The sequence below is a fragment of the Natator depressus genome, chromosome 9 (assembly GCF_965152275.1).
Source record: "Natator depressus isolate rNatDep1 chromosome 9, rNatDep2.hap1, whole genome shotgun sequence".
NCBI lineage: Eukaryota > Metazoa > Chordata > Testudines > Cheloniidae > Natator > Natator depressus.
The window spans coordinates 65,582,658-65,610,255 of NC_134242.1; the positions used below are offsets into that span (position 1 = coordinate 65,582,658).

The 27,598-nt window shown below is 42.0% G+C and overlaps 1 long non-coding RNA gene across 2 annotated transcripts in view; it reads left to right on the plus strand.

The window, feature by feature from the left end:
* Window positions 1-27,598, plus strand: part of LOC141994230 (uncharacterized) — a 355,183-nt gene that overhangs the window by 126,980 nt on the left and 200,605 nt on the right. The window contains exon 3 of one of the 2 annotated variants that reach the window (XR_012641048.1): window positions 5,394-5,805. The exons of the other annotated variant lie outside the window; for it this stretch is intronic. This is a non-coding gene — a long non-coding RNA (uncharacterized LOC141994230). Of the gene's footprint in view, window positions 1-5,393; window positions 5,806-27,598 lie in introns of those variants that run through there. 2 annotated transcript variants of the gene reach the window in all.

The following is a 27,598-nucleotide window of genomic DNA, read 5'->3' on the forward strand; positions in this document are numbered from 1 at the left end:
CTGCTGGGTAGTTGTAAGAACAGGAGTTTTGTACTTCTCAGCTCTGATCAAGCCACAATTTAAAGGCAGAATTGCTGGAATAGAGGAAGCAGAAAATATAATACAATAGACCAGAATGTGATCATATAAAAACCTTTTCATACTCCAGATACTTCATCTGAAAGCCTTTGCACAAGTAATGAAGAGGTGCAGTATCATGAGTATAAAGAAAGCGTGGACTTATGATTACTAGGCCAGATCCTGTACTCCACTGCTCAGTACTCAGATTCCCCTTTGTGTGAGTCCAGTTTAGCCAGTTCTGTGTCATCCCTGGTGAAAGGATGTAGTGGGAAGGAGGCATACAGAGAGCGCTATTGTACTCTGCTGATTTTGGCTGTTCTGATAGCCCTTTGGTGGCTGTTGCAGCCAGGAGCAAATTAGAATAGCCTTGAGGCTGCTCTAATTTGGGCTAGGGATGAAGTGGCTCAAGGTTCTGAGAAGAGATGCACAATGATATAGTCCACCCATCTCTGCTCCAGTCCTGCGCCAAGCACAGCTTGATCTGAACCAAAAATTGAGCTCAGTGTGTCTCTTGTTTGCCTCAGAGGTTGAGCTTTCATATTGAAGCTATGAATTATATTTCTATCCATTTCCTTTGCAAAGATTGTAGCCAATGAAAACTAATGTGGTTTTCCCCTCTGTGCCTAACCTTGGAGAAAACTGTGTTCAGCAAAAGCAGGAGCATCAGGAAAAGTGTGAATTCTGCTCTTCACTATCTTAGCAACTGTTCTGTGAGATAAACAAGTAGAGCCAAGACACCTGACAAACAAGTAAGGCTCATCTCTACTGACCAGGGACAAGGTATTAGCATCTTTCCATCAAGAACCGTGATAAAGATCAGCTTGCTAGAAAGGTGCAAACACTGTTTCCCTGGCCAGTGGAGGCAGAGCCTGACTTTATAGTCTCATTCTCCCATCTCTCCTGTCAAATTGCCTGGCCTCTCTCTGAGCTGCATCTACCCTTTCCTGTTAGTACTCTGCTGTACCAGAGCTTATGGCTCATCTTTAGTTGGAAATGTTCGTCATATAGGCCTTGTCCCCAGCACAGAATTTTGAACTGGTGAGATATTCTCAGTGAGAAGTATCAGCAATGCAGTGTCCACACTGGGCATACCATTTTTGCTGGAGGTTAGTTGTAGTTTACCCTGCATCCATGCTAGCACTGAACTACATTCTGTGACCATGTTACAGTCACTCTGGATACCTCTCCAACAGTTCCTGGGACAGATCCCTGAGGCAGTTTTTCTCTGGGATATTTTGGGAAGTTGTTGAAGTAGTTAAACAACCATGAGCCCCTGAGGCTTTTGACATTTCCTCATCCTTTCCTCAGAATGGAGACCAGGCTCTTGCTCCTTGCTTGGCCAAAAAGGTTTCTGTTAGAGCTCTTGAAAAGTCACTGGGAGGCATAGCTATGTGGTATTCCAGCAGTATTTTCAGAGAGACATAGACCAAGAACAGCAACAAATGGGGTGTTTGCTGCAATAATTGTGCACCCCTATGCCTAGCTCAGAGTAGTCAGTTCCATGCAGTGCTTGAGGACGATGCTTATGAGGTACAGCATTGTCGGGAGGTCTAGATCATGACTTCACATTGGTAAGACCGAGTTGTTCTTCAGATCTAGGATAAGCAGCATATGGAAGGAGACCTTTCTCTACCTTCTTGATGAGCTAGCCCAAGCAATGTAATGCCAGAGTATTGAAATGAGAGCACCATTCCCATGGAACAGAAGGTAATGACTGCCCTAAGGAAGCTGGCCGCTTGGATAGTTCTTTGTCAGTTGGATACTTTAGCTGCCTTCAAAAGTTCTTCAGCACTTCTGGAGAACACAAGTGTCAACCAGTGCTTAATTCAGACAGTTTCTTTGTAATATGAAGTCATTGGGAGAAAAAAGAAAATTTATTAAGGGCTTTAGCATCCTCTTTCACAAAGTAACCCATGGGGATCACCTGAGTTTTCAGGAAACCACCCCTACCAAGTGGACGGCCGGGTGGGCAAGGAGTTCAAGAGGTTACAAAGTGGATAGGGTTTGGGGTTTTCCACCACGGCAGATCATGGGGATCCATGGGAAAGGCAATCCCCAGATAGGCAGGAGTAGGAGACGGCCACTTAGCGGGCCGATTGCTCCATGCTACTTGGCTAGTCTCCCTACTCATGGCAGCATGGCTTCTTACAGATGTACTGACACAACCTTTGGTTGAGCTAATCGATTGTCTACACTAGAATTTACAATTGTGGTAGCTAATTTGAATTATCTGACAATCACAGACATTTGTAAAAGCTAAGGGAGACACTTTTAAACCTCCTTGAACACATGTCTGTGGAGCATCAATGCTAGAATTTACAATCGTATTAGCAGTCTATTAGCTTGAGTTTCAACAGGACCAAAAGCTTGAGTGTATTTGTCTGAGGGTTGCTTGGAGTAGCATTAACGCCTGATTCCTTTGCAGATATCTGCAGGTTCAGCCAATGAGAGTTCAGCCATGAGAGCAGCAGCTCCTCTTCCTAACCACCCTGACCCTCAAACTTCAGTAGAACCTGATCCTTGCAAGGATGCAGCATGGGGCCTCTGTAGGTTCTCAGTGGGAGATGGGATGATTCCACAGAGATGACATATCTTATCAGTGCCTCCAGATCCATTCAACACACTCTCAATCCCCAATGCTCATAGAAGAGGAGGGCAATTTCTGAACTTGAGTCTTGTTGTTTTGTCCATAAATATTTGCATTTGTTCTTAAAACACAGTAGTTTGCAATAAATATTTTTGATTTTAAATAAAATAGGAAACACGAGTAAATATGTTTTGATGGAGGTTCCTTAGCAATGCTTAATTACCAATAACAAGTAAAATTAAGTAAGCAAATTATTTTTAATGATTGAAAAAATAGGCAATTTTTTCCTTATGAGTGATTAACTTTAAGAGGAGGAGTGATACCCATCCTGGTCTTGGCTTGACCCTGCATTAGCCAATGGGGGCAACACCTTTAACTCCCTTAGGCAGTAGTTACTTTGCATGCCAGTGTATCAGATAGAGAGGACTCTGGTTTGTATTGCAGGTGATAAATGGTGATTATCAGCACTTTTTTATTCTGCTGTGAAACATTGTCTCAGAGTTGGGGACTAAATCTCTGTATACTTCAATGACAGCAGATTAGAGAGTGTAACCAAATCCCTCTCTGGTACACTAAACAGGGCAGAGACTTAGAGGTCATGCATTCAATTTTGGGCAATTACTGTCAGTTTAACTTTGAAGATGAAGGAAGATAGCGTATAATTAATCAAGCAGATAGGCATGCATAGCTTTAGCACAAAAGATTTAATGGAACAATAGACATGGAATTGGAAAACAGGAAGGGGGCAAAAGTTGTCATTTTGGAAGCGACAAATTGTAAAGGGCTGTATCCTCTCCCTCACCCACCAACCCTCCCCATCCTGTTTCTAAATATGTCGTAATGAAAACCAGAAATGCAGAGGGGATAAGGAGCCAAAGAAAAGACTATGTCAGTTTCTACTATCCAGTTAGAAACCGTAACTAGATTTCAGGTTTTATTCTCTCTAGTCAGCACTGAAAGGTGCCAGGCTGAAAGATCTAGAGCTAGGTCTTGATGTCATCCACAGAACTGGAGTAGCACTGGAATAAACAATGCAAGCTTCCTCCACACTAACCCTAACAAGGTATCACAACCATGATTGAAATCTATTTTAGGAACCCATATGGCCCCTGTCACCACTGTAACTGAATGGCTCAAAATCTCTAATGTATTTCTCCTTATAACATCCCCGTGGGCTAGAGCAGTTCTGTTGTCCCCATTTTACAGATGGGGAATTGAGGCCTACAGAGACTGAGCCCTGGTCTACACTATGAGGTTAGGCTGAATTTAGCTGAGTTAGGTCAATTTTATAAGCAATGTGGCTACACAACCAACCCCGTTCTGTTGACCTAAAGGGCTCTTAACATCAACTGCTGTACTCCTCCCCGGTAAGGGGAGTAGCCCTAAAATCAACCTTGCTGGTTCAAATTTGGGGTAGTGCAGATGCAGCATTGTGCAATTCAACAGAATTGGCCTCCAGGAGCTATCCCAGAGTGCTCAATGTGACCGCTATGGACAGAACATTCAACTCTGATGCACTAGCCAGGTACACAGGAAAAGCCCTGGGAACTTTTGAATTTCATTTCCTGTTTGGTCAGCTTGGCAAGCTCAGCAGCACAGGTGACCATGCAGTCCCAGAATCGCAAACGAGCTCCAGCATGGATCGAACGGGAGACACTGGATGTGATTCCTGTATGGGGAGAAAAATCTGTGCAGGCAGAACTCCGATTGAAAAGAAGAAATGCTAAGATATATGCCAAAATCGCACAGGGCATGGTGGAGAGAGGCTACATCTAGGACACACAGCAGTGCCGCCTGAAAGTTAAGGAGCTCAGGCAAGCCTACCAAAAGACAAAGGAGGCAAATGGTAAGAGCCCCAGTAATGCCACTTCTATGATCAGCTGCATGCCATTTTTTTGGGGGGGGGGACCCTACCACTACCCCACCACTGTCTGTGGACACCTGCAAGGGGGGAGTCTCATGCAACATGGAGGAGGATTTTGTGGATGAGGAAGAGGAGGAGAATGCGCAGCAGGCAAGCAGAGAATCCGTTCTCCCTGGCAGCCAGGAACTTTTCATCACCCTGGAGCAAGCCAATAGCAAGTAGTCTGGAATCATTGTAGCACAAAGCATGGCAGCAAATGGTCCTGGGTTGTGGTCATATTCATGCAACATTCAGTCTTTATCTTTCTGTGTTAGCCTCAGGAGAGTGATATCATTCATGGTCACCTGGTTGAAATAGGGGAATTTTTGTAAAGGAACAGCAAAAGGACCCCGTTCAATCTGGGCTGTTTGCGCTTGGCTAAAAGGTATCATCCCTGAGAATAGCCATGCAGTGTGGGGAGGGGTGAAGGGATCAGCCCAGAGAATAGCCACGTGGTGGGGAAGAGGGAGGGGTGTGCTGCAGATCCACCCCAAAACTGCAGCCCCTCCTTTTAAATGGCAAACCCAACTGGCATTGTTTGCTATGGGGAAGGAGGGCGCTGAAGTTTGAAACCATTCCCACATGTTATGAAGGCGGAAGAAGCCAACCCCACGTACCAAAAGGTTTACCATGGCTGCCTGGAAACTGAATTCTGTTGTCCTGACGTGTGTGATGTGTCACCATACTGGCAGGCACTCAATATAAAAGGCAAAATGAGACCTTGTACCTAAAGCACATGTGCTGTCTCACAGTGAATCAAGCAATTCACAGCAAAGAGTCTCTATTTTGTTCTCAGAAATGTATCTTCTTAAATTTTACTCTCCCTTTTTATCCACCTTGCAGGTGCAAATATTTCTATGCTCCCCCTAACCTCTCTGTCCATGAGGTTATCGCAGATTAGAAGGCGAAAAAAATGCACTCGCGATGCCATTTTTTCGAGCTCATGCAATCCTCCCGCACTGATCGGGCACAGCTGAATGCATGGAGGCATTCAGTGGCAGAGGCCAGGAAAGCAGTCAGTGAGCGTGATCAGAACACGCAGGAGGCTATGCTGAGGCTAATGGGGGAGCAAAAGGACAAGATCAGGTGTCTGGTGGAGCTGCAAGAAAGGCAACAAGAGCACAGACCACCGCTGTATCCACTGTATAACTGCCTGCCCTCCTCCCAGGTTCCATATCCTCCTCACCCAGACGCCCAAGAACGCAAAGGGGGAGACTCCAGGAACCCAGCCACTCCACTCCAGAAGAGGGCCCAAGCAACAGAAGGCTGTCATTCAAACAGCTTTGATTTGTAGTGTGGCTATAATAAGCAATGTGGCCTTGTCCTTCCCACCTCCCACACCCCACCTGAGCTACCTTGTCAGTGATCTCCCTTTTTAAAAAAATTAAATAAAGAATGTATGGATTCAAAACAATAGGGACTTTATTTCCTTTGCCAACTGTGGCCTAAGGGGAGAGGGAGACTGGCTTCCAGGGAAGTAAATTCAACAAAGGGAGCGGTCCTTCATCAAGGAGAAACACACACAACTGTCACACTGTAGCCTGGCCAGTCATGAAACTGTTTTTCAAAGCCTCTCTGATGCGCAGCACACCTACCTGTGCTCTTCTAATCGCCCTTGTGTCTGACTGCTCAAAATCGGCTGCCAGGCGATTTGCCTCAACCTCCCACCCCGCCATAAACGTCTCCCGCTTACTCTCACAGATATTATGGAGCACACAGCAAGCAGCAATAACAATGGGAATATTGGTTGAGCTGAGGTCTAACCTAGTCAGCAAACACTGCCAGCGAGCTTTTAAATGTCCAAAGGCCCATTCTGCACTTGCTCAGCCTATAGTTGAACTGCTCCTTACTACTATTCATGAAGCCGTACACAGGCAGCCTGGGCTATGAGAGCAACGGGTAGGCTGGGTCCCCAAGGATAACTATTGGCATTTCAACATTCCCAATGGTAATTTTCTGGTCTGGAAAGTAAGTCCTTTCTTGCAACTGTTCGAACAGCCTAGAGTTCCTACAGATGCGAGCGTCACGTGCCTTTCCCGGCCATGCCACGCTGATGTTGGTGAAATGTCCCTTGTGATCCACCAGTGCTTGCCGCACCATTGAGAAATACCCCTTGCAGTTTATGTATTGGTGGCAAGGTTGTCTGGTGCCAAGATAGGGATATGCATTCCATCTATCGCCCCACCACAGTTAGGGAACCCCATTGCAGCAAAGCCCTCTACTATGACCTGCACATTTCCCAGAGTCACTACCCTTGTTAGCAGAAAGTCAGTGATTGCATTGGCTACTTGGATCACAGCAGCCACCTCAGTAGATTTGCCCACTCCTAATTGATTCCCCACTGACCAGTAGCAGTCAGGTGTTGCAAGCTTCCACAGGGATAGCGCCGCTCGCTTCTCAACTGCCAGGGCAGCTCTCATCTTGGTATTCCTGCACTTCAGGGCAGGGGAAAGCAACTCAAAAGTTCCAGGAAAGTGGCCTTAGGCATGCAAAATTTTTGCAGCCGCTGGGAATCATCCCAGAGCCGCAACAGTATGCGGTCGCACCAGTATGTGCTTGTTTACCGGGCCCAGAATCGGCGTTCCACTGTATCAACCAGCCCCACTGCCACCATGATGTCCCAACTGGCACATCCTGTGCTTTCAGGAACGTCTGTGTCCATGTCCTCCTCAAAATCTTCCTCATGCTGGCGTCTCCTAGCCAGGTTCTGCACATACTGCAGAATAATGCATGAGGTGTTTACAATGCTCTCAGCAGCAGCGCTGAGCTGAGCAGGCTCCATGCTTGCCGTGCTATGGTGTCTGCAATGGGTGACTCAGGAAAAAAGGCACAAAACGATCGTTTACCATTGCTTTCATGGAGGGAGGGATGGAGGGAGGAAGGGGAGACTGACGACATATACCCAAAACCACCTGTGACAGTGTTTTTGCCCCATCAGGCATTGGAAGCTTAACCCAGAATTCCAATGGGCTGCGGGGACTGTGGGATAGCTACCCACAGTGCACCACTCTGTGAGTTGATGCTAGCCACGGTATTGAGGACTTACTCCACCGACTTAATGCACTTAGTGGGGACATACAATCGACTGTATAAAATCCCTTTCTAAAATTTGACTTCTATAAAATCGACCTAATTTCATAGTGTAAACATACCCTAAGTAACGTGCCCAAAGTCACAGGGTCAGAGGAGGTAAATGAACTCCTGAATGCCAGGCTGGTGCCCTAACTACTGGATCAGCCTTCCATCCAGCAACAGCCTGTGGGGAGCAGAAGCCAGTTAGGTACTCAGCTGAGCAATAGTAGTATTCAGGACAGAGTTGGGCTGCGACTACCCCTTTTATATAATCTAGACCACTAACATGGCAATGACTAGTCTGAATTAGATTTGAATCCATGTCCTGGAAACATAAAGGACTCTGTCGCTCTTTGCATAATCTCCTGAAATTTCAAGGGGATAGTCTTCTAATTACTTCTCACATCCAATTTGCCAAGGTAAGTAATAATTTCCCCTCTTCTATGAAATGTAGATGTAAGGAGCATGTCAAACAGCTTGCAGTAACTCAAGAGTATAGTGCTCCCCAGATGCTACACCTGTTTCTCATCTATCATTTTCTTTTTTAACGTTTGTGTTTACTCTCCAGAAGCTTATGAATAACTAAGTTTTGCCATCAGGGAAAGTCAACGCTGAATGCTCCTTATTACTTTTTAAGATGTTTATTTGTATTGTGCTAGTGCCCATAGGCTTCAGTGAGGATCCTACTGTGGTGGGTGCTGTAGAAATATATATGTGGAACAGACTTTGCCATGCAATCTAAAAAAGGCAAACAGCTGAGGAGTGGGAGAAAGTGATACAAAACACAAGCATAGGGCCAGGCTTAGTGGTGATGATGATAGCTGGCAACCATCACTCAGAGCTGAAGGGGGGAGAGGAATGTGGAAATAGGAGGCGAATGGGTGAAATAAGAGGGAGGAAGAAAAAAGGACGCCAAGTAAAAAGTTTGGGATGTGAGGGGTAGAAATTGTAGGAGAGGGGTGTGATGATGGGGGAACACAACCATTGGTAACACAGCAGATAAGATTCCAAACTGGCACTTTCACAGCTCTCTTGATGTCTGGGAGCCGTAAAGGCCTCTCCCAGATGCTGCTGTTTCTAATGAAGAAAAAGAGGAGGAGACTATTAGGTTCAGTGGCATTGGTTTGTATGAGGATGGAAGGACATGGCTTTATAGTTCATGCTGGCTGTTTTGAAGAAGGAGCTCCCATCATTGTTTTAGCTGAAGTGCACTAATGGCTTTATATTTATGTATGTAGAAACAATGGGCTTGTTGTCAAAGTTAGTTTGCAAAAGTCTATATTAGAGGTGGCTTGAGCCATGAATTCTGGTTTTGGATTCAGACTTCCCCCCCAAAAAAATTCAAAGGGCTTTAGATCTGGTGCTGACGTATGGAATCACCTTCTACAGATGGAGCCAAGCCTCATGGTTCAGGAGCAGTATGGATTTGAAATCCCCCAAACGTCAAAGGTTTTTGGAGCCAATGTTCTAGTTCAAACCCATTCCATATGTTCAGAGCCTTATATACAAACACACCTATTGAAGTAGATATTTACTGTTGGATGCAGCATTCCAGGCATTTGGATCAATATTAGGCATCTGCTGCATCTGGACAGTGCCTCCAAGAAGCACTGGGATTGAAATCCCATGTGAAACAGAGATAACTGAAGGCAAAAGATGAAGCGTTACAATGTAGTTTTTCTAAATGTCAAATAATTGTAAGATAAGTCTTAGCAAAATGTCTTACCATAGCCTTTCTATTTCTGAATGCAGTTCTTCACCTTCTGCCACAATGGCTCTGTTTACAAATGCAACACTAGTGGTTAAATATCTCTTGTCTGCAACATCTGTGTTAAGAACTGGTGGGGTTTCAAACTGTGAACTGTGAAACTCTGATAACAAGAGAGCATGCCTGGCCCAGTGACCCAAAACAAAGGAAGCAATGGAGGTAAAAGGGTAGAGCTGGAAGGAAGAGGAAAAGTTCAGAATTAACCTAGGATGATTATATGTTCTGACAGAATGAAGTAGCTGTTACACACTACACTGAAGATACATGGCGGGCGGGGGGGGGGGGGGGTTGAACCAAAAACAGATGTAGACTTTGTATGCAGTAGATAATATAATTTATGTTTTAATACATGAATCAGTAGAGCTGCTGGAGTAGATTTTCTGTCAGCAGTGGCTAAACAATATGCAGACAGTTAGACATGTATGTTTAATTATGCCAAGATTTAAACAGCTCCTTATGGAAAAGTCCCATGTGGTTTAACAGAAAATGATAAATAATCATCTGTAAACTCTATAGAATGGGTATCTGCTATAGATTGCTCCAGAATGGTTGAAAGGGCCTCATTCTCTATTACATTCAATAGGTTTTCAGAATAATCTCTTTGGATCCCTGTTGGTGCCATAATTATTGAAATCCATGCAATGGCTCCATACGAGATCCTTTGTCTTCTTGTGCCTCCATTTGCCCATCATGGTGAGACACCCTGACATACACAATTAAAGTACCATGTATTACCAAGTTTTGCTGGACCCAGAGCTCTGATTTTTCCCAGTTGGATGTCTGCTTTAAGACATTCTCTTCTGTTGCACTCCTCTGAGACCTGCTGACAGTAGAATAGGGTTATACAATATTAGTAACATAGCTCTACACTCTGCAAATAGCATGCAACTGTGCTCCAAGGTGTGTGCAGCATGACTTATGCAGTTAGGTGGATTGTGACCAACTTGACCGCTGTGCATTGGAGTACAAATGGAAACCCAATCAGGCCAACTGAATAGTGCCCAGTGTGGGGTGGCAGTGCAAGAACAATCTGCACCCTTAGAGCTATTTCACCAGGCACTTATGTCCACATGAGCACATCTGTGATGGAGAATAGCATGTGGGACGACCGTATTGTGATCAGCCTTGCTTGATGCAAATCTAATACGGAAAGGATTGTAACACCTTAGCACTGTTAGAGTACCCAGATGTGGAGTCAGATATGTGTTTCAGCATGCCAGGTGGACTACATAGTGGTTGGCATGCCAAATATGCATCGTGTAGACAAGGTTCAGCTGGAGCCAACAAACTGTTTAAAATAGGTGTAATTTTAAACAACACTTGGCTGACCCTATGTCCATTTAGTGGGACAACAGAGTTTAAGGTCAATTGAGACAAGTCTGGAGGAGCAGTATTATCAACAGGTGTCAAACACAACTAAGAAGTCTAGTAAAGACACAGCTAATAGGACTAGCAAATTCAAGCCTTGATCCCGCATTTTGTTCCACACAGGCAGACCTCTGCCCCTGCACAGGGCTATGTGAGAACATAGTGTCTTGTCATGTGGAACAAATTGCAGCATCAGGGCCTTATTGTTAACACTAGGTGCTGAAAAATGGATACTATTGTAAACCTCGTGTATGCAGTGCTGAGACAAAACCCCTGTGATCTCTCTACACTATCACTTACACCATTGCTAGCTCTCTGTAGCTTCATTTGTGCTGAAAAATAGGCACTAAATTTGCTGGTGTAGATTCATCGTGAGAGGGTGTGAATGTGTATGTGTTTTTGCACTAGTTTGCTGGTTAATGGCTCCAGCTTGCTGCTGCTGTCTGGTCTTTAAGCCTGGATTAACAGGCTAGCAGTTCATTTGGAGGGCCATCTTCATATAAGACTAGAGCTTGATGTAGTTATTGTTTTCAAATGAAGGAATGGGAGGCTGTAGAAAATAGCAGACAAATTACAGGGAGAAACTAAACTTGTTGGATCTCTGCTTTTTCCCTGACTAGACTTGCAATTTTCCACTGTCCATAGCAATTTGTTGTGTATGGTGTTGTTTTTAAATAAAAGGACTTGTTCAAATCAGACAAGTAGGGTGGTGAGGAATGTTCATCATGCATAAAAGCACTGTGACCTGTACGAAAATTTATAAACATGATGCATGGTCTCTAAGGTTGTGCTCTCTCTTTCTACAGGCAGACACTTTTGAAAACTAATATTGACCCATCAAAACCTATTCTGGGTTCTAATTTGAACTGAATCTTCTACAGAGTCAATGTCCCTAGTCCGTATTGAAGCTCAGTCTAAATTGTAGATCAGCCTGTATATTTGAGAAAAGATTCATGATGCTCCTCTAGATGTAAATATTTGTAATGCTTTCTAGAATTATGTGGTTGCAATTTTGATCTCCAATATACATCCAGAAGAAAAGACAACTGAGGGTCTAATTTTGGGGGCTCAGAGCATGCCCACTAATGAGAACCTTGCAAGATCAGGCTCCAAGAGAGGATTTGGTAACTGTAGACAAACTACACTGGGAGAAAATAATGTAACAGGAAATATTTATTCAATGTGAGCTACATCTATCATCCCAAAACTCCCTTATGTGCTGAAGGCTCCCTTCCAGCTAAAGGGGCATTCAATACGTTACTACCTTAAAAATATCCTCATTATTTTTCACAGTGGCTGTCACAGTGATGCCCTAGAATGTTTCCTGCTGCCATGGAATTCCACAGAGCCTCTTGGCTTGTTGGAATTTGCCACCATGACTGTAGGGGGACCTGAAGGAAGTTGTAAAAAGGATTATCCTGGTTCTGCTGTCATGTACACATATGTAAATCAGGAATAATTCCACTGTCAATAGAGTTACACAGCTTCAATACCTATGTGAGAAAAGAACCAGCCTTTGGCTGGAGTGTGATTGACCCCCTCCAGCCCAAAAGGAACATCCCGCACATATTACTGATGTCAATGGACTCTTGAGGCTGACTTTGCAGCTTACCTTGCACCTTAAGCTAAATATGAAGAAATGTATCTTAGGGGAGTCTAGCGCTCATGGAAGGTGTCAGATTGACAGCTGCAGAAACAGAAGTCTGTTTTATATATAAAACAAGTTCAGAATGGGCTGCCCACCCCACTCCCACTGCAGCCCTGCTAATATGTCTGATCCTTAATCTGGAGGGACCACATCAGATGGTGATATGACAAATCAGACTTAAGGGCACACTTGATCCTTAAGCTCTCTACTGAAACTGACAACAAGGAAACCATCCTGAGGGTAATTTGGATTGCGGACATCTGTCTGCTAAGACCTGGAATCTGCCCACCTGTTCATGGCATATAAGCCACCAAAGGTATATTTGCTGTTGTTGAATTGCCCCAGTATCGAGCCAGTCAGCTAAAGATAAAAGCTTGATAAGCCATTTGGGAGCAGATTAAGGTTAAATAAGACCTGAATCCATCAAATATTAGGATCCCCTTCTGTAGCTTCCCCCATAAGCAGAAAAAAGGCTCAGCAGCTCCATCATCATCTATGGGCTGAGCCTGCTGATCTAGTGTTCCATCCCCTAAGCCAGCTCTCTAATAGAGGTAGTGAGTTTAGCACTTAAGCAGACAGACTCATGTAATCAGATGTTGCTCCCCCACTATGGATGAATCATCATTCAAACTATTTGCTTCATGTTGACAAATTTAGAAGCCATTTCCAAATTTGGGAGCTAGACCCTAGAACTCAAGGTATCCTGTCTTAATTTGCCAATAATGTTTTACCAATTTTCTAAGCAACCTATTTACCTTGGAAAACAATTTATAATTGTATGATAAGAATGGACAAACTTGCCTGGGGAGATTGAGAAGTCATCATCACTAGGGATCCTGAAGAGTGAAACAGTAAAGAGTTTCAAATCCCTGAGTCCTGTCTACCCTACAGCTTCCACTGTAGCTGTAACTGAACTGGAGAATTACAGCTGTGAATTCTTCCAGTGTAGATATATCTCATATAACTTAGGAGGTCCATTTAGATCAGTAGCTTTAGCAACATCTGCAATGGTTATGTGAAGCACAGCTTCCTGTGTCTCTTGTAGTAATTGTGCAGCACGAGCTTTGTCTGAGCTTCACTATTTACACGTATTACACTGGTTAGAAAGGTAGTTCCTAGATTCATGAGTTTTGTGCACAAATGCTATTAGCATAATTAAAATAATTACAAAATGCCTTAAACCTTATATTTAAGAAGCTTAGTAAAAGCAGGACCTAGGAGGAGAGAGATTCTTTCCTGATCCATTTATCGAGCTTACTCCATTATCAAGGCTCCATTTCTTATTGTATCAGTGCTAAAGAAAAAAAAACACCCACACCTCAGTGTTTTTAGAATAAACTTCTATTTTTTCAGCTACTGCAATTTTGTCCTCATTGCCATCTTAAATTTGGCAATGCACATTTTCAGTCCAGAAGAGATGTTTTGCTTAACAAATTTAAAGGGAAAATCTGTTATGGTGTATTCCCGCTGGTGTAAAGTTTGAACAAGTGGAAGGAGTCAGACAACATTGGATAGTCACGACTTCTGTTTATCCATAGAATTATTTCAACATGGGAAGTAGTAGTGCAAGTTATCCCGCAACTGTAATTCACTCCTGAGCTAGAGATGTGATATGAAAGGACTGGTCAGTCTACCGCCTTAATATTTAGACTACTAACAAGAGGGTGAAGTAATGCCAATTCTGGTGGTAGTTTTAGCACTGTAGACAGATGTCCACTAAGAACTGGACCAACAACCCAAACCAATTGTACATACAATACATTGCCAAATGATCATCCAATAGAAATAACTTTTGGTCACTACCATCCTGGGCTGGATTAGAACCAGCAGCTTTGAGATGAAGGTCTTTGTGATTTCCAGGTATTTGTCCAGCTCTGGAAAAATTAGTCACAATAACTCTCAAATGTCAGAGAATGTAACCCATTCACATGTTGCTGAATGGAAAGGAGTATTTCACAGACTTCTAGGCCAGAATGCATCACTGTGATTATCTAGTCTGACTTCTAGTATAGTACAGGTCCTCAAGTGGTTAGAGCACTTGATGTCGAGAACTCTGGGTTCAGTTTCTAACCCTAGTACTGACTCTGTAAAACTTTGGGTAAGTAAGAAAGGCCCAAAATTTGAAAAATGTCCTCTAATTTATGTGTCTTCATGTTTGAGTGCCAAACCTGAAACACCTTGGACCTGATTTCCATAGGTGTTTGCTGCCTATGGCCCCCATGGACTTCAGTGGGAATTGTGTGTGCTGAGCACCTCCAAAAATTGGGTCTTAAGTTCCTAAAATTGGGCACCAAAAATGTAGATGCCTAAAATTAAGTCACTTTGAAAAATGTGGGCCTTCGCCTCTCTTTGCCTTAGTTTTCCCATTTATGAAAGGGGAATAAATACTCACCTAAGCATTGTGAGGCTTTATTCATTAACATCCAGGAAATCCTATGTTGATATATTTCAGGTTTCAGAATAGCAGCCGTGTTACTCTGTATCCGCAAAAAGAAAAGGAGGACTTGTGGCACCTTAGAGACTAACAAATTTATTTGAGCATAAGCATCCGATGAAGTGAGCTGTAGCTCATGAAAGCTTATGGTCAAATAAATTTGTTAGTCTCTAAGGTGCCACACGTACTCCTTTTCTTTATGTTGATGTAGAAGTAGAAAGTACTATTCACAGTAGCAATAATGCTTCCTCTGTACAGTTCGTTTGTGGTTAAATTGGTTTAGTTGCAACTAGAGAAATGCAAAAATTTTTCTTTGTTTTTCAGAATTTCATAGGGAAAGTTTTACAGTTTCATTGGATTTTCTCCCCCCCCCCCTTTGTTTGGGCTTTATTTGCAGTTTTGATTAAATCAAATCAAAATACACATTTTTACATATTTTGGATGCAAAATCCTCTTTGCTTAAATGCTGTTGTTTGCTGTGATATGGGCCTGTTTTTGCTCAAGGAATTCGCCTATATTAGTGAAACTTCACAGTGTGTTACAAATTCAAAACACGTACGTTTGGAGATAAAAAGCATAAGGCTTAAAAATACCAGTTTTAAAATAAAATACTGTTTTCAAACACAGCTCACATTTGTACGTTCAGGATGAGATTTGCTTCCTACTGTGAAGGCTTTCAGTGTAGGGCACTGAGCCAAAGAGGGACAGCCTTCTTCGAAGGGGAAAGAAAACCAGATTAATCACTGTTCTAATTCCACTGAAGTTGATGAAGTTATATCCGCTATTAATTCAGGCCAAAACATTTATTCATATAACACGTTATTGGATTGGTAAATTTACATTTTGCCTGAGTAAGCAGCCCTTATGAGAAATATAAACACTTTGCTTCTTTAACCCTTTCATCATTCTCCACTGAGATACGACATACATATATACACTTACCCAATCCAGCTGTAGCTCTCTCCCTCCCGCAAAACGCAGTGAAAGTCCTCTTTGTCTAGCACCCTATCACCAAAACTCTGCACCAATGAGCTGAGTACCTCACTTTCCCTGTTTTCACATGCTGATCCTCCTTACAAATGGTCATGGCCCCATGTTCATTCTTCCCAGCTATAGCTATGTCCCACCTCTGTCTTGCTGACTCCCAGCTTGACAATGTGGTTGAGAATCGGGGGAAGGAAATACTCCAGGTCGGAGAAGTGTGGAGGCTCATGGTAAGGGAGGTACATGTAAGATGGGATTTCCATCACCCTAATCTCACCTACTCCCAGGTTCCAGTGGCTGATAACCTTCCCTTCACTGGCCACCCAAATCTTGAAATCAGCCAGTAACCAGGTAACATCCACCTGAAAATCAGCTTGCTTCCAAAGCATAAGAGGGGCATGAAGTATGGTTGAAATGTTCATTTTCATCAAATTGGCTCTCTGGATGAGATCTTGTCTACATCTACTGTTAAAGACAGCACTTTTCTCTTAAGTTTTCTTCCATAAATTCCTCCACAGTTACTGTTAGATATTGTGGTAGTCTTCGTTTCCTAGACTAAAATTTGTCTAGTGTTGCTGTGCACTGATAAACAGGGTCTATGTTCCACAGTTCTCAGGGCTGCGTGTTGGTGGTGGTTGAAATTATTGTGAGGTAGATACACTAGCACTTTTGTATATTTCATGCAAGTTGACACCAATGTAAGATGTCACAATTCATTCTGAGTATGTTAAATTCATTTTGCATATCTTACAATTATCTGAGAATCAGAAAAATTGTCATAAATTCAACAAAATATTCCAGTGTTTGAATCAGGCAAAGCAGATCCTACCTGATCTTTTACTCCAGTATCTGTTTAGGCTTATTCACCTGTATCTGATTCTTGTTGATAGTAAATCAGTCAATGAAAACTCCCTCACAACAAATGAAAGCAGTTGTGACATGGCCTAACACAGTATCTCAGTTTCTGATAAAATCATGTAACTAGGTGTAGTTCAATCAATTATACACCTCTAAACTGAAAATCAGTAAATAGTGAAAGAAGCTGACAAAAGGATAGGCCTGGTTCAGTGAAGTTTTACTTTTTTTTTTTTTTTTTTGGTTGTGTGGAACAATCCATTTTGTAATATCTGAGAAAAGTCTTGTTAGAAGACTTTTACCAGGTACTTTAATCATTTACATTAATGTCTCTTTACTTTGATGCAAAGAAAAAGCATCCCCTTAATACATGCTTTAACAGGTCAGCCTCACTCAACTTCATATTAAATTGTGTCAAAGCAGGATGCCTATGATTCCATATTTTACTTTTCTTTTTCTTTTTTAAGTCCCGTATTATACTTTTTCCTCCACAGGAAATTAATTTTGACCTATGAGTTAGATCCTATATAGTTCATAAATAAAGGACAACGAGTCTCAATCACTCGTTATCACCGGGATTGGTAAGGTTGAGAAAGATAGATTTGCTGGCAGTGTCATGTCCTTGCAAACAGAGCAGTTAAGGGCACTTGATATTTTGCAGGACAGAGCTCTTTGGGTAGGTCTAGGAGCAAGCCTCCCAGCCCAGGTAGACAGACTAAAAATAGCAGTGTGGCGGTTGCGACTTGGGGTCTCAAGCCCACCCCACCTAGGCTTGAGTTGAGAGCCTGAGCACCAGCCAAAGCCACAACGTCCACATTTCTGTTTTTTGTGTACTAGCTAGAGTAACGTTAGCACAAATCTGTCTACCTGGGCTGAGGGGCTCGTTTCCAGCTGCAATGTTGACATACCCTTAGTGATGTCAGGCTAAATGAACAGGAAAAGAAGAAAACTGAAGAGGCTTTTGTCATAAATATAAAAGGAAGGGTAAACCCCTTTAAAATCCCTCCTGGCCAGAGGAAAAATCCTCTCACCTGTAAAGGGTTAAGAAGCTAAAGGTAACCTCGCTGGCACCTGACCAAAATGACCAATGAGGAGACAAGATACTTTCAAAAGCTGGGAGGAGGGAGAGAAACAAAGGGTCTGTGACTGTCTGTATGCTGCTTTTGCTGGGGATAGACCAGGAATGGAGTCTTAGAACTTTAGTAAGTAATCTAGCTAGGTATGTGTTAGATTATGATTTCTTTAAATGGCTGAGAAAAGAACTGTGCTGAATAGAATGACTATTCCTGTCTGTGTGTCTTTTTTGTAACTTAAGGTTTTGCCTAGAGGGATTCTCTATGTTTTGAATCTAATTACCCTGTAAGGTATCTACCAACCTGATTTTACAGAGGTGATTTCTTTACTTCTATTAAAAGTCTTCTTGTAAGAAAACTGAATGCTTTTTCATTGTTCTCAGATCCAAGGGTTTGGGTCTGTGGTCACCTATGCAAATTGGTGAGGATTTTTACCAAACCTTCCCCAGGAAGTGGAGTGCAAGGGTTGGGAGGATTTGGGGGGGAAAGACGTGTCCAAACTACGTTTCCCAGTAAACCCAGTTAGAGTTTGGTGGTGGCAGTGGAGATCCAGGGACAAAGGATAAAATTAATTTGTACCTTGGGGAAATTTTAACCTAAGTTGGTGAAAGTAAGCTTAGGAGGTTTTCATGCAGGTCCCCACATCTGTACCCTAGAGTTCAGGGTGGGGGAGGAAACTTGACAGCTTTTCTCACAAAGTTGGCTGAAAACCACTGAAATGGGGAAGTTTATCCTTCTGAGTTCTTTTGTTATGTAAGAGGGATTATACTTCCTATGATCTGGTATTCCTTTAGGTGGCGGCTGCTGTATAAATAATGCCTTAGAGGAGCAATGATGTGGGCAGGGCGCGTGAGGGCAGACTCAAAGAGGTTGGAAAGCACCTGCATTTTTTTCAGATTCACTGAAGCACATCTCTTCTCTGACCCTTTCTGTAACTTGTGTCTACTCAAGTGTATGATTAATATTAGGGTTATAATATTTTGGAAGAATTCCAGTTTAAGAAAGGACTAAGTATTCCAATTAATTTTACCAGCTATCTCATTTCAACATGTCTAATACAACCATGATTTCAGATGCCTGACTTTAATCTATTCTAGGGTGGCAAAGTGGTTTCTTTTTTGCACCCTATTTTAAAAAAATGAGATCTTTATACACAATTAATATGTTAAAAAGATATTTCCTACTGAATGTATTTTAACATCGTTCTAATGGCATTGGAAAAAACCTTTTTCTAATCAGTCTTCGATGACAACATGCTCATGGCATTCTGATAGTATCTTCTGATGAATGTAACTCCCTCCTAGCAGGCATGGAGATAACTTTACATAGCTGGAGGCTTGCTCTCTCCATTGTTCGCATTTTCCCTCAGAAGTTTCTCTTTTTACTCCAAGACCAATTATTCTTTTCCAAACCCTTCATTCCCCCGGGAGTCTCCCTTTCTTTTGGGCTTCTTCTCCCTTCACTAATTCCCCTCCTGCTCTCTTTCTGATATACTTTGTGCCAAATTTTGCTGTCACATCACTCTAAATCTGAAGTAACTCCTTAGGGGATTTATACTGGAATGACTGAAAGCAAAGATGGTCATCTAATTATCACACTTCCACTTTGCTGTTTTATCTGTCCCTCATCATTAATATGGTTAGAGAGATATCTCCCAACTACTCCTCTTCTAAAATCTGCCTCTCTCTTCCCTCTACCACCTTCCCTCTCTGTCTTGCTCCTACATTGTCTTCTCTTTTCTCCCTCCTCCTCCTCCTCCTCCTCTATATTTCTAATCCCTGCCCCTCCACTCTTCATTTTTCTTCAATAGCCTCCTTTTTCCTTCCTTGTCACCCAGCCAGCTATGGATATTACCTGCACTTCCAAATGACCTCCATTGTGGTGTGATGGACCTGGCCCTCCAATCTGTGCTGTAGCTGGAAGTGATTCTGAACAGTACTGCTATACACAGATGTGGTCTAAATAGCAGCACTATACTTCTCCATATTGCCTTCAAAGTCCCTCCAACTTTCCCAAACCCATTAGCAGAGAGCATTGTTCCTGCCCATTTCTGTATACCGATGCCTTCTGTGATCCATAGAAAGGCCCATCAGCTACTGATGCCTTTGAAAGTGATAAATCAATGCTTTTTGTAGGAAAAATGGTTTAAATACTGTATGGAACTTTAACCAAACATTGAATTGCCTTAAAAGACCCATACAATTGCAATATTTGGGTTGTTGATTCTGCAGGGGAATATGTACATCTGAACAAAAACATTTTTATTGACATTTTAAGAAGAAAACACACTATTATTTCTATTATTATTAGGTATGCAAATTTTTAATTGATTTTTGAGCAAACCTAAATCAGACCTAAAGTATTGTCAGTGACTATTCAATTTCTTGGTACTTGGTATTGATAAGAAAGATAATCAGGGTTCTTATACACATATGAACCGCAAGAAAGATGCTGTTGGAATAGCTTCTGCATTCCAAATTGTTTAGAGAATACCCAGGTGGGTAAGTATTCTGTAAGGCAGCACTTACAAAGTACAGTTAATAGCTGAGTACTACATAATGGGGCCATATGTTATCAAGAATAAGATCAGCATTATTTTTTGCAAAGTGACTGTACTGAGCAAACTGTGTATGATTAAACTTCCGTCATCCCATGTGTTTGTACTTTAGCTCATAGTACAAAAAAAGGAAATTTGATAAGATGTATTAGATCATTGAATTCTTTTCCCTTTAAGGACTGGGTGAGTTCTGTGGTAGAGTATGGATCAAATATTACTAAACTGACAACATTTGAGTTTAGAAAAAAAATCCCAGAGCAGGGATATACAGATTTATCTGGACAGATTAATCACTAATGTGGTTTAATATTTCATTTAATAAAACCACTTAAATTCTAGGCTTTTACAGAAAAAACCTCTGACAGTGATAAAAATGGCATTCTATAATTCAAATGTTTTAAAAAATAAAAATAAAGAAATGCTCCAAGACTGAAAATCTAGTAAGAATTAGCATTTATATAAAACTTTTAATCTTCACAGACGGTCCAAACACAATGTAATTTATAGGACTAGGAAAAAAAAAAAAGAGATTTTTTCTGCAGGAAAATTTTTAAAAAATCTTTCCCCTCCCCACAATGTTCTGGGGGGTTTTTTTTGTTAGCGGAAGGGGGTGGAGGGTGTCAGGGAATTTGATGAAAAAGCAAAACCTGACCTTTTTTGTTTGTTTTCTCAAGCTGACCCAAAACAAAAATTTTGATTTAAAATTAAACAAATAGTAATTTTGGTTTTGTTTCCTGGTGTTTAAAAACATATTTTTAAAAAAATAGAAACAAAAATTTGACAACATTTTTTGTTTGTTTTTTTTAAAAACCTCTTTTGGTCAAAAATAATTTTCAGTGAAAAAACTGAACCAGCCCTGCTAATGAAATTTCATCACACTCCTGTGAAATACGATGGAAAGTGCACAGAATGGCACAGTAGCCTTATTTATTCTAGCTTTTCTCTCCTAAGATTTTCCACTGTTGCAACTGCACTGGTGGGAGCACTGGTGTAGAGAAAATGGGGGACTAACATGAAGGGGAAAGGAGTCCAGGAGAGCTGACTGTATTTCAAGGAATCCCTGTTGAGGTTACAGGGACAAACCATCTCGATGAGTCGAAAGAATAGTAAATATGGCAGGCGACCAGCTTGGCTTAATGGTGAAATCCTAGCGGATCTTAAACATAAAAAAGAAGCTTACAAGAAGTGGAAGGTTGGACATATGACCAGGGAAGAGTATAAAAATATTGCTCGGGCATGTAGGAATGAAATCAGGAGGGCCAAATTGCACCTGGAGCTGCAGCTAGCAAGAGACGTCAAGAGTAACAAGAAGGGTTTCTTCAGGTATGTTGGCAACAAGAAGAAAGCCAAGGAAAGTGTGGGCCCCTTACTGAATGAGGGAGGCAACCTAGTGACAGAGGATGTGGAAAAAGCTAATGTGCTCAATGCTTTTTTTGCCTCTGTCTTCACTAACAAGGACAGCTCCCAGACTGCTGCGCTGGGCATCGCAACATGGGGAGTAGATGGCCAGCCCTCTGTGGAGAAAGAGGTGGTTAGGGACTATTTAGAAAAGCTGGACGTGCACAAGTCCATGGGGCCGGACGAGTTGCATCCGAGAGTGCTAAAGGAATTGGGGGATGTGATTGCAGAGCCATTGGCCATTATCTTTGAAAACTCATGGCGAACGGGGGAAGTCCCAGATGACTGGAAAAAGGCTAACGTAGTGCCAATCTTTAAAAAAGGGAAGAAGGAGGATCCTGGGAACTACAGGCCGGTCAGCCTCACCTCAGTCCCCGGAAAAATCATGGAGCAGGTCCTCAAGGAATCAATCCTGAAGCACTTACACGAGAGGAAAGTGATCAGGAACAGTCAACATGGATTCACCAAGGGAAGGTCATGCCTGACTAATCTAATCGCCTTCTATGATGAGATTACTGATTCTGTGGATGAAGGGAAAGCAGTGGATGTATTGTTTCTTGACTTTAGCAAAGCTTTTGACACGGTCTCCCACAGTATTCTTGTCAGCAAGTTAAAGAAGTATGGGCTGGATGAATGCACTATAAGGTGGGTAGAAAGTTGGCTAGATTGTCGGGCTCAACGGGTAGTGATCAATGGCTCCATGTCTAGTTGTCAGCCGGTATCAAGTGGAGTGCCCCAAGGGTCTGTCCTGGGGCCGGTTTTGTTCAATATCTTCATAAATGATCTGGAGGATGGTGTGGATTGCACTCTTAGCAAATTTGCAGATGATACTAAACTGGGAGGAGTGGTAGATATGCTGGAGGGCAGAGATAGGATACAGAGGGACCTAGACAAATTGGAGGATTGGGCCAAAAGAAACCTGATGAGGTTCAATAAGGATAAGTGCAGGGTCCTGCACTTAGGACGGAAGAACGCAATGCACAGCTACAGACTAGGGACTGAATGGCTAGGCAGCAGTTCTGCGGAAAAGGACCTAGGGGTTACAGTGGACGAGAAGCTGGATATGAGTCAGCAGTGTGCCCTTGTTGCCAAGAAGGCCAATGGCATTTTGGGATGTATAAGTAGGGGCATAGCGAGCAGATCGAGGGACGTGATCGTTCCCCTCTATTCGACATTGGTGAGGCCTCATCTGGAGTACTGTGTCCAGTTTTGGGCCCCACACTACAAGAAGGATGTGGATAAATTGGAGAGAGTCCAGCGAAGGGCAACAAAAATGATTAGGGGTCTGGAACACATGACTTATGAGGAGAGGCTGAGGGAACTGGGATTGTTTAGTCTGCAGAAGAGAAGAATGAGGGGGGATTTGATAGCTGCTTTCAACTACCTGAGAGGTGGTTCCAGAGAGGATGGTTCTAGACTATTCTCAGTGGTAGAAGAGGACAGGACAAGGAGTAATGGTCTCAAGTTGCAGTGGGGGAGGTTTAGGTTGGATATTAGGAAAAACTTTTTCACTAGGAGGGTGGTGAAACACTGGAATGCGTTACCTAGGGAGGTGGTAGAATCTCCTTTCTTGGAAGTTTTTAAGGTCAGGTTTGACAAAGCCTTGGCTGGGATGATTTGATTGGGGATTGGTCCTGCTTTGAGCAGGGGGTTGGACTAGATGACCTCCTGAGGTCCCTTCCAACCCTGATATTCTATGATTCTATGATTCTAAAACTCTGTGGATTTAGACACCTTTGTGGCTAAAACAATGATGGCACTGCCCCAGGAGTAGCAATGATAGGCTACTTTAGGGGGAAACAACTAGTTCAGACAGAGTCAGAGGTTAAATAACTTGATCAAGGCACTACAGTGGGTGGAACTGGCATCAGGACATAAGAATTCCTGATTGCCAGCCCCATAAGTTATTCCTTTAGCCCTTTAGCTGCTACACAAGTCTCTTATATCCACAAACATGACCACATAAATGCAGAGTAACCTGTTGAAAACAACTACTCATAAGACCAATAAAAACCAGTTGCTTACCAGAGGTGACTTTCTAATAAAGCTGGAACAGAACTGCTCATCAGGATACTTTAGGGCAGTCTTTTAGGGCAGGATACTTTAGGGCAGTAAGTTGTCTAATAAAGTTGGGCACTAGTTAGGTTTTGTTGCTGTTGAAGAACTTGATTTATACTACAAGTGAGAGCTGGAACAAAGGTCATATAATATGCTGTTGTGGCATTATCCAAAGACCATTAAAGTCCATGGCATTGCTCCTGTTGACTTCAGTGAGCTTTGAATCAGGCACTTAGGAGATATTTAGTTTAAAAACATTAAAGTTGGGTTGTAATCTTGAAAATTTGAATATTTACCGGCTACACAGCAGCATCCAAGTGAACAATTGCAATAAGTATAGATCTTTTATTAGATAATTGCTCCAATAATTCTAAAATCAAGAGCCTTTTAGATGTCTGGCTTGGAATATTAACCAGACATTTAAGCCCCAGCTATAAACTAATTAAAGCTTTCCTATAAATTATATATCATCTACAGGATTTCCTTGCTTGTCAGTACCTAACAGAATTGGTGTGGTTTAGTGTCCACAAGTCTTTTAGCAGGCTATTGTTTCCCTTAACATCAGTTCTGTGTTTTGGCCTGAGGTATTGCTAAGACATAAGAGGCTATAAATTACCCTTATTACCTTAATCATTACAAGATTGCTGAATAAGCGTCATTCCATCATATAGGAATCACATTTCAGCAGCTGCTCCAGGCCTTTAAGATTTGCTGCTGCTTAGAAGGAATAAGGATCTGAGTCAATCAATATACAAAGCATTATGATTGCACAGAGTATCATATGTGCAACAAAGACCCTTGCATATAATTAAGGCTGTGATTGTGTCTCTGCGGAATTTACACATCTAAAAAGTGAATTAATACAGTAATGGGATCCTCCAATGTATTTTTATTTCAAATAGCACATGGAAATCACAGCAATACAGCATTTTTTTATATATTTCGCCTGAATATATTTCTGTTTCCAGTGTTTCACTCTCCATTTTATTTGAGCGTTTGGAATTGTGCTCAAATTGACAGTTTTGGAAGACTTGAAATAGTTTTGCAGACTGCCTAACTATGGAACTCTGCCAATATGTTACTCATGAGAGTGAGAACAAAAAGACCTTGGACTGCTACAACCAACCAGTCCAAAGAACAGTCTCTTTGCCAACCTCTTTGAACATGGAAACAAGCTGGTAATTATTGAGGTTGCAATTTTCAAGCTGATAGGCAGTTTTAATATGTTAGATTAATAGTTAATTTTGGTATGTTATACTCACCCCAGGACACTGCTGTCAATTAGTAATATAACTCAGTTAATCATAGCAGCATTCTGCACACACACACATACAAAGCATGGATCTGGAAAGTGAAACCTGCTGGGATTGAGCAATTTCTGTGATAATGGTGATGCCATCTCTTCTTAGAAAGCAATCAGATACAATTTGAAATGACTTTCAGTTTGAGTTATGTTCTTTTAATTTTTTTAAAGATCCAATTATTGAAGCAAGCATTTTGCCGTCAGGTCTGTCCTCGTGAGGCAGAAGATCCAATCAGCAATGCAGACGTTCAACTACAATAGTTGAGAAACCCTAATTGTACAGTAACACTGGGTTGAGTGAAGGAGGACATGTTACAGGGAGATCTGTGTATACATCACAGCGCACTGGGACCAGATTCTTCAGCAATGATCCTTATATTGTACAGCAACATTAATCCATTCTGGCACAATTAAATTTCCTCGCCCCACACCAACCCAACTATGGTTCCTGCATGCAAATCACAGACAATTCATCATTGATTATTTTCTATATATATATATTTATTTATTTGTTATGCTCTTCAGGCTGCCTAGTTCCAGCCCCCAGACCTTGATTCCCATAGTGTTGTTCAGGTGGCCCAGTTCAGAACCACCTTCCTCCAGTGTGTGGAAAAAAAGGGAGAGCTTGTAAGTGGCCACAGCCGCTAATATCCCTGGACCTCTGCTGCTACACTGTATGTCCATGCAGCCCTACTCATCAGCCTATACTTCTGGGACCTGCGGCTGCCTGGCATGTGTTATAATCTGACCGATACCCTCTTGAAGGGAAAGTCAGAGAACAAGTGGCAGCTGTAGGCAGGTTCCCAGTTGGGCAGGGAGACAGGGGGTGGGAGAAAAGTAAATTCCCATGGCTTCCTGAAAAAATAAAGGCCAAACTCTGTGGCTGGGGAATCAGAGGGCCCTGACTGAGATGCATGGGGCACTTCATCCCTCTGAGCTACTGTTTCAGGCTCTGCAGACTCAGACTCACTGCATCAGTTTACCCTCAGTTCAAATTTATGTTCTCTCTGCAACCATAAGAGCTACAACCAATTTTTTTAAAAAAAGAAAGCAAGCTAAGATTTTGGACTGAAGCTGTGCAGCAAGAGGCAAATTCTGATGGTAGAATATACATACACATAGTTACAGCACATGACTGGAACTGGTGATCTACAGGGTCTATTCCTAGTTCAGGCACTAACTTGGCTTGTGACCTCAGGCAAGTAATTTAAACGTTTTGCCTCAGTTTCCCCATTTGCAAAAAAAGGATTAATTATCCTAACTCATATGGGGCTGTTAGACTAATGTCATTAATGGTTGTAAAGTGCTTTCTGTTCTTCAGAGGAAGGGCACTATGCCTGTCTTTCTATTGCTAATGGACCCCTGATCACAGAATTATGTACAAAGCATCTGAGTTATGTAATGCAAATTATTTTGCTATTTTCACTACTTTCAAACCCAGCTGAGATTCATTCAGTCTTTCGCGAACAATTGTCCACTGCAAAGAGAAACATCCTAAATCTATAGACTTATTTCAGTTTCAGGTAATTTATAAAAAATCTTTACATGCAAATGTCTGGATTTAAATTTCATTTTCTCTGGCATAATAGAATTTTGAAGCATTGCTGCAGGCAGGATTTTGTCCTGGCTATTCTACCTCATCAGCGATTTTCAAAATCCCAAACACAGTCCTCACAGGTATATGGACAGCATTAAATTAATAAATTCAGATTCCAAGGACTATTGCTTAAGTTTATCACCAATATGTTGTTGGCAGATGTACCTCCCTGTAGGTTTGAATTAGTTTTAGGAATGTTCCTTTACACATAATACAAGGTTTATTTCCAGGTTCACAGTTCTTTTCCATCTTTCCGCCCACTCCCACTGAAGTCAGTGGTTAAATTCTCATTGACTTCCATGAGATCTGGATTGGGTCTGTTCATTTAGCTAAGAATTCTGCTACTCTTTGGGGAACTGATCGTGCACCATTTAGATCAAAGGCAGCTTTGCCATTCACTTCAATGGGTGCAGAATCAAGCCCTAGTACAGAATAATTGTATTTCTTCAATTTAAAACTTTCATTTTATCTTATTTACAATTATTTCTCCCCACTTCATCAGTCCTCCTGGGAAATTCTGCCTATTGCACTTAGTCCCATGTTGTTCTGGTCATCTTCTGGGTGCAGAGGGTGGAACACAGCTTACTTTAGACCCCACCAACAGTGTCCCTGAGTTACATGGAAATAGGATTGTGTTTCTTTCTGTGGTTGTAGGCATATCTGTTCAGTTTAATTTGTAGTATAACTATCTCCTCTTTTGTAATATGCTGAGCCAAATTCTTCCCTTGTGTAACTGTTTTGAAGTCAAACAACTTAGAGCAGGACTAAGTTTGCCCATTTATTTTAAACACAGCCATAATACAAACCCACTAAACTCTGGATCTTTCAGCATGTTAAAGGATTTTCCACGTTCCTCGAAACTGCACCACATGATGAGAACTATGGCGCATATTAATTTCTTTAAGCTATTAGGAATATACTTAAGATTCCTTA